We start from the raw sequence: 12783 nt of genomic DNA, 5'->3' as shown, positions 1-12783 counted from the left end.
CTAAAACATCCTATGATTTAACAACCAGATGTTGAATGCATTCACATGATGAAGCTCAGATTATGTATTTGTCTATTTACAAATAATCAGATATTGTGCCTTTGTGAAGTCCTTCCCAGTTGAAACCTTCAAATCACCTGAAAGAAAGAACAAGATAACAAACCTGCTGCTACATAGATGACAGTGCCACAGTCTGATGTTTCCATCTTTTTTTTTAACTAGGCAAATCAGTTGAGAACAAACTCATATTTACAATGAAGACCTACCACAGCCAAACCCAGACGACACTGGGCCAATTGTGCTCCGCCCTATGGGACTCCCAATCACAGCCAGATGTGATGCAGCTAGGATTTGAACCAGGGACTGTAGTGACATCTCTTGCACTGAAATGTAGTGCCTTAGACCGCTGCACCACTCAGGAACCCATTTCAGCCATCTTACTTGTGCTTCTTGTTGTCCTTGGACCCATTTCTATGATTCCCAAGTCTCTACGGGGTTGTTCCTGAGAGGCCTGGACAGAGAGACATCATGACACACAACAGTATGCAGTCATTGTTATATGGCTTAGCTGTGTTACACCTGCAGAGCTTCTTGATCAGATTTGAGGCACTCTTACTGATGGTTTTAGGGAATTCAACCAGATCAATCCCACGGATGGTAGCTGTGAACGTATTCATAGGATCAGGGCCACAGAATGGGAGACTGGAAAGGTAAAGATTGAGAGGGGACATGAAGTAGAATGACTTAGAGATGACAGAGAACAAAAAATGGGAAATAGACTATAGACTATTTAATAATATTACCTTCCACTCAGCAGCTCAAATACGAATACCAGAGATCTACAGATACACTGTGGCCCTTGTTTAGGATTATCTCAGGGGCAACATAGCCAGGTGTGCCACAGAACGTCCATGTTTTCTTACCCAAGCCCACTTTCTTAGCAGAACCATACCCCACCTGTAACGACTCTCCTCTTTGTCTGATGATGATGAATAGGAATCATCGGACCAACACCCAGCGTGGTTCATCGTAAATTTAATGAAATGAACTGAACACTGAATGACAAAAACAACAAAAGAGAATGAACGAGACCGAAACAGTTCTGTCTGGTACAGAATATAAAGACAGAAAACAACTACCCACAAACACAGGCGGGAACAGGCTACCTAAGTATGGTTCTCAATCAGAGACAACGATAGACAGCTGCCTCTGATTGGGAACCATACCAGGCCAAACACATAGAAGTACAAAACATAGAATGCCCACCCCAACTCACGCCTTGCCCAAACCAAAATAGAGACATAAAAAAAGGAACTCAGGTCAGGACCCCATCCCCCCAAAGGTGCGGACTCTGGCCGCAAAACCTGAACCAATAGGGGAGGGTCTGGGTGGGCATTTCACCGCGGTGGTGGCTCTGGTGCGGGACGTAGACCCCACTCCACCTTAGTCTTGGCCCACTTAGGTGGCGCCCTTGGAGTGGCGACCCTCGGACTGGCGGGAGACTCTGGCGGCGCCGGACAGGCGGGCGGCTCTGGCGGCTCCGGAGTGACGGGCTGCTCTGGCGGTTCCAGACAGACAGGCGGCTCTGGCGGCTCCGGACAGACGGGCGGCTCTGGCGGCACCGGACAGATGGGCGGCTCTGGCAGCTCCGGACAGACGGGCGGCACCGGACAGACGGGCGGCTCTGGCAGCTCCGGACAGACGGGCGGCTCTGGCAGCTCCGGACAGGAGGGCGGCTCTGGCAGCTCCGGACAGGAGGGAGACTTGGTTCTAGGAGCAGGCACAGGACTTACCAGGCTGGGGAGACATACAGGCGGCCTCTTCCTTGGCCGAGGCACCGGATGCACTGTGCCGAGCAACGAGCCTGAACAACCCTTCCTGGCTGGATAGCCCCTGTAGCCAGGTAAGTGCGGAGAGTTGGAACAGGCCGCACTGGGCTGTGCTGGCGAAACGGGGACACCGCACGTAGGGCTGGTGCCATATAACATCTGGAGACCAGATGCACTGAGCCGGCTTCATCCCTCCTGGCTCGATGCCCACTCTAGCCCGGCCGATTCGAGGAGCTGCGATGTAACGTACCGGGCTGTGAATGTGCACTGGAGACACCGTGCACGCCACTGCATAACACGGTGCCTGACCAGTACGACGCCCCACCCGGTAAGCACAGGGAGTTGGCTCAGGTCTCCTACCTGACTCCGCCAATCTCCCCGTGTGCCTCCCCCCAAACATTTCTGGGGCTGCCTCTCGTGCACTTTTCCTCGAGCCAACTCTTCGTAGCGTCGCCGCTCCACTTTGGCTGCCTCCAGCTCCTCTTTAGGACGACGATACTCTCTCGGCTGTGCCCATGGTCCCTTGCTGTCCAAGATTTCCTCCCATGTCCATGAGTCCATTCTTCCACGCTGCTTGGTCCTTTGGTGGTGGGTAGTTCTGTAACGACTCTCCTCTTCGTCTGATGATGAGGAATAGGAATCATCGGACCAACACGCAGCATGGTAAGTGTTCATCGTAAATTTAATGAAATGAACTGAACACTGAATGACAAAAACAACAAAAGAGAATGAACGAGACCGAAACAGTTCGGTCTGATACAGAATACAAAGACAGAAAACAGAAAACAACTACCCACAAACACAGGTGGGAACAGGCTACCTACCAGGCCAAACACATGCCAGGCCAAACACATAGAAGTACAAAACATAGAACAAAACATAGAATGCCCACCCCAACTCAAGCCCTGACCAAAACAAAATAGAGACATAAAAAAGGAACTAAGGTCAGGACGTGACACCACCTAGGAAAGGCAAAGCACAATGAAGTTATGAATATTGTCACACCCTGATCTGTTTCACCTGTCTTTGTGATTGACTCCACCCCCCCTCCAGGTGTCACCCATTATCTTCCCCATTATCCCCTGTGTATTTATACCTGTGTTCTCTGTTTGTCTGTTGCCAGTTCGTTTTGTTTCGTCAAGCCTATCAGCGTTTTTCCCTCTGTGCCTGTCTCTCGATTGTTCCTGTTCTCTAGTTTTTCCGGTTTTGACCTTTTCTGCCTGCCCTGACCCTGAGCCAGCCTGCCATCCTGTACCTGTGCCCCACCTATGTGGATTACTGACCTCTGGCTACCCTGAGCCTGCCTGCTGTCCTGTACCTTTGCCCCACTTTTCTGGATTACTGACCCCTGCCTGCCCTTGACCTGTCTTTTGCACGCCCCTGTTGGATTAATAAACTGTTATTCGTTCAAAGTTGTCTGCATCTGGGACTTACCTGAAACGTGATAAATATGGATTTTCGGTATCTCATTGGATCTATAACATAGATTTTCCAAAGTGAAACAGTTCTATGTATGATAATATAACTGTAACCTTTGGACGTACTGTATTTGTTTGTGTAACCATGTGCGAAATTGACAATTACTATATTATTAGAAGGATGCCCCCTTTCTTCATCTTGTGTAGATTAAAAATGCATCAGATGGAGCTGTAGTCTTTAAGTTACCACTTTGGCTTATCCGCACTGGTCCAGAACTACATTTTCAGGCTTCAGGTCCCTGTAGAAGATATTGTTGTGGTGCAAGAAGATGAGGGCCTCAACAACACAGGCAGTGTAAAAACATGTGCTTCTGTCATCAAACGAGCCTCTGAAATGTAGAAGCAAGAGCACAATAGTGATCAGAAAGTTTCATGGGATATTCCGACGTTGTTCCCTAGGAGAAGTATTCAAATCCTATCAATTCAGTTATAAAATCCATACTGTAAAATATACAAACATAATATGAAAACAGTACTGCCGTTAGCAGTACCTGTTATTCAGTAGACTCCAGAGCTCACCACGTAGACAAGCTTCGGCCAGCATGTACAAGCACTTCGCATCTTCGAAGGTACGGTGTAGCCTAGCAGTGGCAAAGAAGACACAGGTATTGTCCAGTTGATAAGCATATAGTGAGTTCACCATTCTTAAATAAGGGCAGGGATTCAATCCAGTCGTAGGTTATAGACATTGTGGTTTTTAAAGTCAATTTCCGATTGAGCCGATATACGCAGCATTTCCCGTTAATGGGATCTCTGCGAACGCGGGAACATTGCCTAAGCTACAATGCCTATAAAAGTTCCAAGATGGCGTAGCAGTCAGACGTATTTGTCCTTCGTCTTGTTGTGTCCCATGTATGTATATTTTGATACATTTTTCTTTGCATATCTTTTTATATTTTTCTAAACCCTTACTTCAAAATACTCTCCTGCAACCCGCCTCACCCAATGTGGTGTGGACCTGCTTTTTCTCTAAAGTATTTTTCTTTGCCTCTATTACTGGAATCTTTCCATAAACTAGCCAGCTAACTAGCCAGCTAACGGTCATCAGCTAACCTCTAGTTCGGAAAGCTCTCGTCAGTTTGTACAACGCGATTCAACCAGAGCATACCGGACCTATTTTTCTCTCCATATCCCCGGATTCCTATCGCAAGCTCTGAACCTTCTCACCTTCCGACCTTCGCAGCTAACGTCCCCTGAATGCTAGCTGTCTAGAGCACAATGGACTGTTGGCTTATGAGACCCATCGAATACATTCCGAAGCCACTAGCTAGCAGTCAGCTATCTTTTCCTAGCGGTCATCAGCTACCTTTATCCCGGACAACTCTCGCCAGTCTGTACAGCGCGACTCAAACCAGAGCTAGTCTGACTTATTCTTCTCCATATCTCAGGATTCCTACCGCAAGTTCTGAACCTATTTTTTTTAATGTACATTCTTATTATGATTTTTTTTTAATCCACCTGGAATTATAGCAGCTAACAACCCCTGAACACACAGCCGCTAATCTGCGGCCTGCTAGCTATCTAAAGCACATTGGACTGCTGGCTTAAGAGGCCCTTCGGACATATTTATTCGGCCACTATACATATTTTGCCAATTGGCCTGGTTTACCACACGGAACCCTGCTGATCCGTCCGCTGATGTAACTGCACGAGGGGGCCACAACAGACTTTCCTCTGTCGCGTCATCCCTCTAAGGCCTTTCTGTTAGCCTGCTAGCCCCGTGCCGCTAGCTGTCTGAAGCCACGCACTGGACTTGTATGATCACCCAGCTACACATGCCTTTCCCTAAAGTCACCATGCCGTGTCGATTGCTGTTCTGGTTTGTAACTATTGTTTTATTTCACTGTAGAGCCTCTAGCACTGCTCAACACGTCTCGGCTAACAATTTAGTTCCACCTCCCATACACGCAGTGACATCACCTGGTTTAAATGCTATTTCTAGAGACAATATCACTTTCATTATCACTATATGCACAGGTTTACCCATACTGTATTCACATCCTACTATACCTTTGTCTGTACATTATGCCTTGAATATATTCTACCGTGCCCAGAAATCTGCTCCTTTTACTCTCAGTTCTGAACGTACTAGGCGTCCAGTTCTGTTAGCCTTTAGCCGTACCCTTATCCTACTCCTCCTCGGTTCCTCTGGTGATGTAGAGATTAATCCAGGCCCTGCAGTGTCTACCTCCACTCCCATCCCTCAGGCTCTCTCATTTGTTGACTTCTGCAACCGTAAAAGCCTTGGTTTCATACATGTTAACAGAAGCCTCCTCCCTAAGTTTATTTTATTCACTGCCCTAGCACACTCCACCAATCCGGATGTCCTAGCCGTGTCTGAATCCTGGCTTAGGAAGACCACCAAAATCCTTGAAATTTCCATTCCTAACTATAACATTTTCCGACAAGATAAAACTGCAAAGGGGGCGGTGTTGCAATTTACTGCAAAGATAACCTGCAGAGTTCTGTCTTACTATCCAGGTCTGTACCCAAACAATTTGAGCTTCTACTTCTAAAAATTAACCTTTCCAGAAACAAGTCTCTCTTTGCCGCTTGCTATAGACCACCCTCTGCCTCCAGTTGTGCCCTCGACACCATATGTGATTTGATTGCCCCCTATCTATCTTCTGAGCTCGTGCAGCTAGGTGACCCAAACTGGGACTTAACACCCCGGCCATCCTACAATCTAAGCTTCATGCCCCCAATCTCACACAATTTATCAAAGAACCTACCAGATATAACCCCAAATCCGTAAACACAGGTACCCTCATAGATATCATCCTAACTAACTCACCCTCCGAATACACATCTGCTGTTTTCAACCAAGATCTCAGCGATCACTGCCTCATTGCCTGCATCCGTAATGGGTCCGCGAGCAAACGACCACCCCTCATCACTGTCAAACGCTCCCTAAAACACTTCTGCGAGCAGGCCTTTCTAAACGACCTGGCCGGGGTATCCTGGAATGACATTGACCTCATCCCGACAGTAGAGGATGCCTGATTATTCTTTAAAAGTGCCTTCCTCACCATCTAAAATAGGCATGCCCCATTCAAAAAATGTAGAACCAGGAATAGATATAGCCCTTGGTTCACTCCAGACCTGTCTGCCCTTGACCAGCACAAAAACATCCTGTGGCGTTCTGCATTAGCATCGAATAGGCCCCCGTGATATGCAATTTTTCAGGGAAGTTAGGAACCAATATACACAGGCAGTTAGGAAAGCTAAGGCTAGCTTTTTTAAACAGAAATTTGCATCCGGGAGAACAAACTCAAAAAGGTTCTGGGACACTGTAAAGTCCATGGAGAATAAGAGCACCTCCTCCCAGCTACACACTGCTCTGAGGCTAGGAAACACTGTTACAACGACAAATCCACTATAATTGAGAATTTCAATAAGCATTTCTCTACGGCTGGCCATGCTTTCCACCTGGCTAGCACTACCCAGGTCAACTGCCCGGCACCCTCCACAGCAACCCGCCCAAGACCCCACCATTTCTCCACCCATATCCAGATAGCTGATCTGGACCCCTACAAATCAGCCGGGCTAGACAATCTGGACCCTCTCTTTCTAAAATTATCTGCCGAAATTGTTGCAACCCCTATTACTAGACTGTTCAACCTCTCTTTCGTATCGTCTGAGATTCCCAAAGATTGGAAAGCTGCCGCGGTCATCCTCCTCTTCAAATGGGGTGACACTCTAGACCCAAACTGCTATAGACCTATATCTATCCTACCTTGTCTTTCTAAGGTCTTCGAAAGCCAAGTTAACAAACAGATTACTGACCATTTGAATCACATCGTACCTTCTCCGCTATGCAATCTGGTTTCCGAGCTGGTCATGGGTGCACCTCAGCCACGCTCAAGGTCCTTAACGATATCATAACCGCCATAAGAGATATTACTGTGCAGCTGTATTCATCGACCTGGCCAAGGCTCTCGACTCTGTCAATCACCACATTCTTATTGGCAGACTCAACAGCCTTGGTCTCTCAAATGATTGCCTCGCCTGGTTCACCAACTACTTCTCTGATAGAGCTCATTGTGTCAGATCGGAGGGCCTGTTGTCCGGACCTCTGGCAGTCTCTATGGGGCTGCCACAGGGTTCAATTCTCGGACCGACTCTCTTCTCTGTATACATCAATGATGTCGCTCTTGCTGCTGGTGATTCTCTGATCCACCTCTACGCAGACAACACCATTCTGTATACTTCTGGCCCTTCTTTGGGCACTGTGTTAACTAACCTCCAGACGAGCTTCAATGCCATACAACTCTCCTTCCGTGGCCTCCAACTGCTCTTAAATGCAAATAAAATTAAATGCATGCTATTCAACCGATCATTGCCCGCACCTGCCCGCCCATCCAGCATCACTACTCTGGATGGCTCTGACTTAGAATACGTGGATAACTGCAAATACCTATGTGTCTGGATAGACTGTAAACTCTCCTTCCAGACTCACATTAAGCATCTCCAATCAAAAATTACATCTAGAATCGGCTTCCTATTCCGCAACAAAGCTTCCTTCACTCATGCTGCCAAACATACCCTCGTAAAACTGACCATCCTACCGATCCTTGACTTCGGCGATGTCATCTATAAAATAGCCTCCAATACTCTACTCAGCAAACTGGATGTAGTATATCACAGTGCCATAAGTTTTGCCACCAAAGCCCCATACACTACTCACCACTGTGACCTGTACGCTCTCGTTGCCTGGCCCTCGCTTCATACTCGTCGCCAAACCCACTGGCTACGGGTTATCTACAAGTCTCTGCTAGGTAAAGCCCCGCCCTATCTCAGCTCTCTGGTCACCATAGCAGCACCCACTTGTAGCACGCACTCCAGAAGGTATATCTCACTGGTCACCCCCAAAGCCAATTCCTCCTTTGGTCGTATTTCCTTCCAGTTCTCTGCTGCCACTGACTGGAACGAACTACAAAAAAAATCACTGAAGCTGGAGATTCCCATCTCCCTCACTAGCTTTAAGAACCAGCTGTCAGAGCAGCTCACAGATCACTGCACCTGTTCATAGCCCATCTATCTACCTCATCCCCATACTGTATTTATTTATTTTGCTCCTTTTGCTCCACAGTATCTCTACTTGCACATCCATCATTTGCACATCTACCATTCCCGTGTTTAATTGCCATATTGTAATTACTTCGCCACCATGGCCTATTTATTGCCTTAACTCCCTTATTTGACCTAATTTGCACTCACTGTATATAGACTTTGTTTTCTTTTTTTCTACTGTATTATTGACTGTATGCTTTGTTCATTCCATGTGTAACGCTGTGTTGTTGTATGTGTCGAACTGCTATGCTTTATCTTGGCCAGGTTGCAGTTGCAAATGAGAACTTGTTCTCAACTGGCTTACCTGGTTAAATAAAGGTGAATAAATAAATACAAAAATAAGCCGCGATCATATTGAGGTATGTTAGGCTGGTGGGTGCATACCTGAGGCTGGTGGGTGCATACTTGACGATGAATGGACTATGTGCTACCATGAGGATGTGTCTTCCCTGAGGATGCGCTCCTGTTGACAAGTGATAAGGATCTGATGCTTCCTCAACACCCTCATGGTGAAAAGGCAGTTAATGTTGGTCCTAAGCTGTCCCTGAGAATTATAAAAGTATAAAAGTATAAAAACATCAACTACAACGTCAACATGTGGGCCTATCCATTAAAATAAATGTTGGAAACTAGACAATAACTATGCAATGGGATTTACTGACACATTTTCAAGCCTGACCCACTACTTCCTCCCAACTCACCAGCTCAGAATGACCGATGTCCCCATCTACTAGATTGCATATGACCTGGAAATCCAGAAGAGACACGTTGAAAAGGAGAGCTGCATCTTCCTCTGACCAGCTGACATGGAAAAGAAGAGTTACCCATGTTGCTTTACTGGTTCTAAATAAAGGTTCAATTCATCGGAATGATTCATTTGGATCATGGCTCATTACAATACAAACAGAGAGATAGAGAAACAAAACATATTATAAGCCTTATGATAAGACATAATAAAGGTTCATACATGCTTATAACAAGCACTAACACAATATACAGTGCATTCGGCTAGTATTCAGACCCTTTCCCCTTTTCCACATTATGTTATGTTATAGCCTTATTCTAAAAATGATTAAACCAATTGTTTCCCCATCAATCTACACACAATACCCCATAATGACAAAGCGAAAACAGTTTTTTTAGCCATTTTTGCACCTAAAAAATAAAATGAAATGAAATACCTTATTTACATAAGTATACAGACCCTTTGCTATGAAACTCGACTCGAAATTGAGCTCAGGTGCATCCTGTTTCATTGATCATCCTTGAGATGTTTCTACAACTTAGAGTCCACCTGTGGTAAATTGATTGGACGTGATTTGGAAAAGACACACACCTGTCTCTATAAGGTCCCACAGTTGACAGGGCATATCAGAGCAAAAACCAAGCCATGAGATCAAAGGAATTGTCCGCAGAGCACCGAGACAGGATTGTGTCTAGGGACAGATCTGGGGAAGGGTACCAAAACATTTCTGCAGCAATGAGGGTCCTCAAGAACACAGCGGTCTCCATCAATTTTAAATGGAAGAAGTTTGGAACCACCAAGACTCTTCCTAGACCTGGCCGCATGGCCAAACTGAGCAATCGGGGGAGAAAGGCATTGGTCGGGAGGTGACCAAGAACCCGATGGTGACTCTGACAGAGCTTCATAGTTCCTCTGTGGAGGTGGGAGACAGGCGGAAGCCGCTCCTTAGTAAAAGGCACATTACATCCCGCTTGGAGTTTGCCAAAGGACACCTAAAGATTCTCAGACCATGATAAACAAGATTCTCTGGTCTGATGAAACCAAGATTGAACTCTTTGGCCTACCTATAAGCCAAGCGTCACACCTGGAGGAAACCTGGCACCACCCCTACAGTGAAGCATGGTGGTGGCAGCATCATGCTTTGGGGATGGTTTTCAGCATCAGGAACTGGGAGACTAGTCAGGATCGAAAGAAAGATACAGAGAGATCCTTGATTAAAACCTGCTCAGACTGGGGCTAAGGTTCACCTTCCAACACTACAATTACCCTAAGCACACAGCCAAGACAATGCAGGAGTGGCTTCAGGACAAGTCTCTGAATGTCCTTGAGTGGCCCGGCCGGAGCCCGGACTTGAACCCAATCTAACGTCTCTGGAGAGACCAAAAAAAAGCTGTGCAGCGACCCTCCCCATCCAACCTGACAAAGCTTGAGAGGATCTGCAGAGAACAATGGGAGTGTCATACCCAAGAAGACTTAAGGCTGTAATCGCTGCCAAAGGTGCTTCAACAAAGTACTGAGTAAAGGGTCTGAGTAAACTCCCCATAGCACTCACATCAGTAGCCACGAAGTGCTTTGAAAGGCTGGTCATGGCTCATATCAACACCATCATGCCAGAAACACTAGACCCACTCCAATTCGCATACCGCCCCAACGGATCCACAGATGACGTAATCTCAATCGCACTCCATACTGCCTGTTGCCACCTGGACAAAAGGAACATCTATGTGAGACTGCTGTTCATTGACTACAGCTCAGCGTTCAACACCATAGTGCCCACAAAGCTCATCACTAAGCTAAGGACCCTGGGACTAGACACCTTCCTCTGCAACTGGATCCTGGACTTCCTGACGTGCCGCCCCCAGGTGGTAAGGTTAGGCAATAACACGTCTGCCATGCTGATCCTCAACACTGGGGCCCCTCAGGGGTGCATGCTCAGTCCCCTCCTTTACTCCCTGTTCACCCATGAGTGCGTGGCCAAACACAACTCCAACACCATCATTAAGTTTGCTGACGACACAACAGTGGTAGGCCTGATCCCTGACAACGATGAGACAGCCTGTATGAAGGAGGAAAGAGATCTGGTAGTGTGGTGCCAGGACAACAATCTCTCCCTCAATGTGAGCAAGACAAAGGTGCTGATTGTGGACTACAGGAAAAGGCGGGCCGAACAGCCCCCCATTAACATGACGAGCCTGTTGTGGAGTGGGTCGAGAGTTTCAAGTTCCTTGGTGTCCACATTGCCAATGAACTATCATGGTCCAAATACACCAAGACAGTCGTGAAGAGGGCACGACAACTCCCTTTTCCCTTCAGGCTGAAAATATTTTTACATCACCGACTGGTATGGCATCTGACCGTAAGGCACTACAGAGGGTAGTGCGTACGGCCCAGTACATCACTGGGGCCAAGCTTCCTGCCATCCAGGACCTACTGTATATACTGCGCGGTGTCAAAGGAAAGTCCAAAAAATTGTCAAAGACTCCAGTCATGCAAGTCAGACTGTTCTCTCTGCTACCGCACGGCAAGCGGTACCAGAGCGCCAAGTCTAGGACCAAAAGGTTCCTTAAAACCTCTTAAGGATCATCCCCTTTCCCAATTTTTGCCGAGAGGGACATACCCAAATCTAACTGCCTGTAGCTCAGGCATTGATGTAAGGATATGCATATTCTTGATAGCATTTGAAAGGGAACACTTTGAAGTTTGTGGAAATGTGAAATGAATGTAGGAGAATATAACACATTAGATCTGGTAAAATAAATTTAAAAGAAAGAAACAACTGTATTTTTTTGTACCATCACCTTTGAAATGCAAGAGAAAGGTCACACAGGTAATGTAGATGGAGTCCACAAGAGGGCAACAGTGTATGTGCAAAGTTTCAGACTGATAAATTCAAGAATGAGCAAGCTACATGACATTTAGTATGAAGTCACCTAGGTGTCCTTCACGATTTGGCCAAATGTACCCAAGTGGGCGAATTGGTAAATTGATCCATTTTCAAGAATATAACTATAAAAAACATAAAAAATGCTATGCTAATAAAAAAACAAGTTTACACACTCCCAGGAATGTCATACATTATGGATCATTAGCTTCCCTCCATAAAATATACTAACAAGAGATGCAACAAGAATGCTGATCCAATGTCTCCAAACACAGAAGGGAAATATTTAAGAAAAGGGCCAAGTTAGCAGCCAACACTGATCTAATGTCATAAGAAAACACATCACAAACCACACAAAGTAAAAAATAAAAAATAAACACTATTTCCATTTACAAACTTTTAGAACACCCTCTACACATCATTGTGCTGCTGGTCCCAAGTCTCTTTCTGCTGTAAAGCATTTACCATCTTCTACTTGTAGGCTGGTTGGGTATTCACACCTCTAGATGGCCCGGGCGGGGGTTTGTTGTGGAGCCAGAGAGAGCAGCAATCAGACAAAGTGGGGGATGGAGGACTTGAATGTGGTCTCTTTGTAGTCAGTTTTTATTGAACCTTTATTTTGGCAATACATCAAATAAACAAGAACACATCTATAATCATATATTATATAGACTGGAAAACACTATGGTGAAGTGTGTGAACCAATATATTTTTTTTTATTAACCTTTATTTAAGCTACATATGTTAACATGGGCTATTTTTAGCACTTTTCTGGGA

At 46.0% G+C, this 12783-nt stretch overlaps 1 pseudogene; it reads right to left on the bottom strand.

Moving 5' to 3' along the window:
- Positions 1 to 76: 76 nt before the first annotated feature.
- Positions 77 to 8888, bottom strand: LOC112264084 (annotated as a pseudogene).
- Between the last annotated feature and the right edge of the window lie 3895 nt (positions 8889 to 12783).

The sequence above is a fragment of the Oncorhynchus tshawytscha genome, linkage group LG12 (assembly GCF_018296145.1).
Source record: "Oncorhynchus tshawytscha isolate Ot180627B linkage group LG12, Otsh_v2.0, whole genome shotgun sequence".
NCBI lineage: Eukaryota > Metazoa > Chordata > Actinopteri > Salmoniformes > Salmonidae > Oncorhynchus > Oncorhynchus tshawytscha.
Note: the sequence above shows the minus strand (reverse complement) of the source record. Positions and strands in the feature narration are given on the sequence as shown.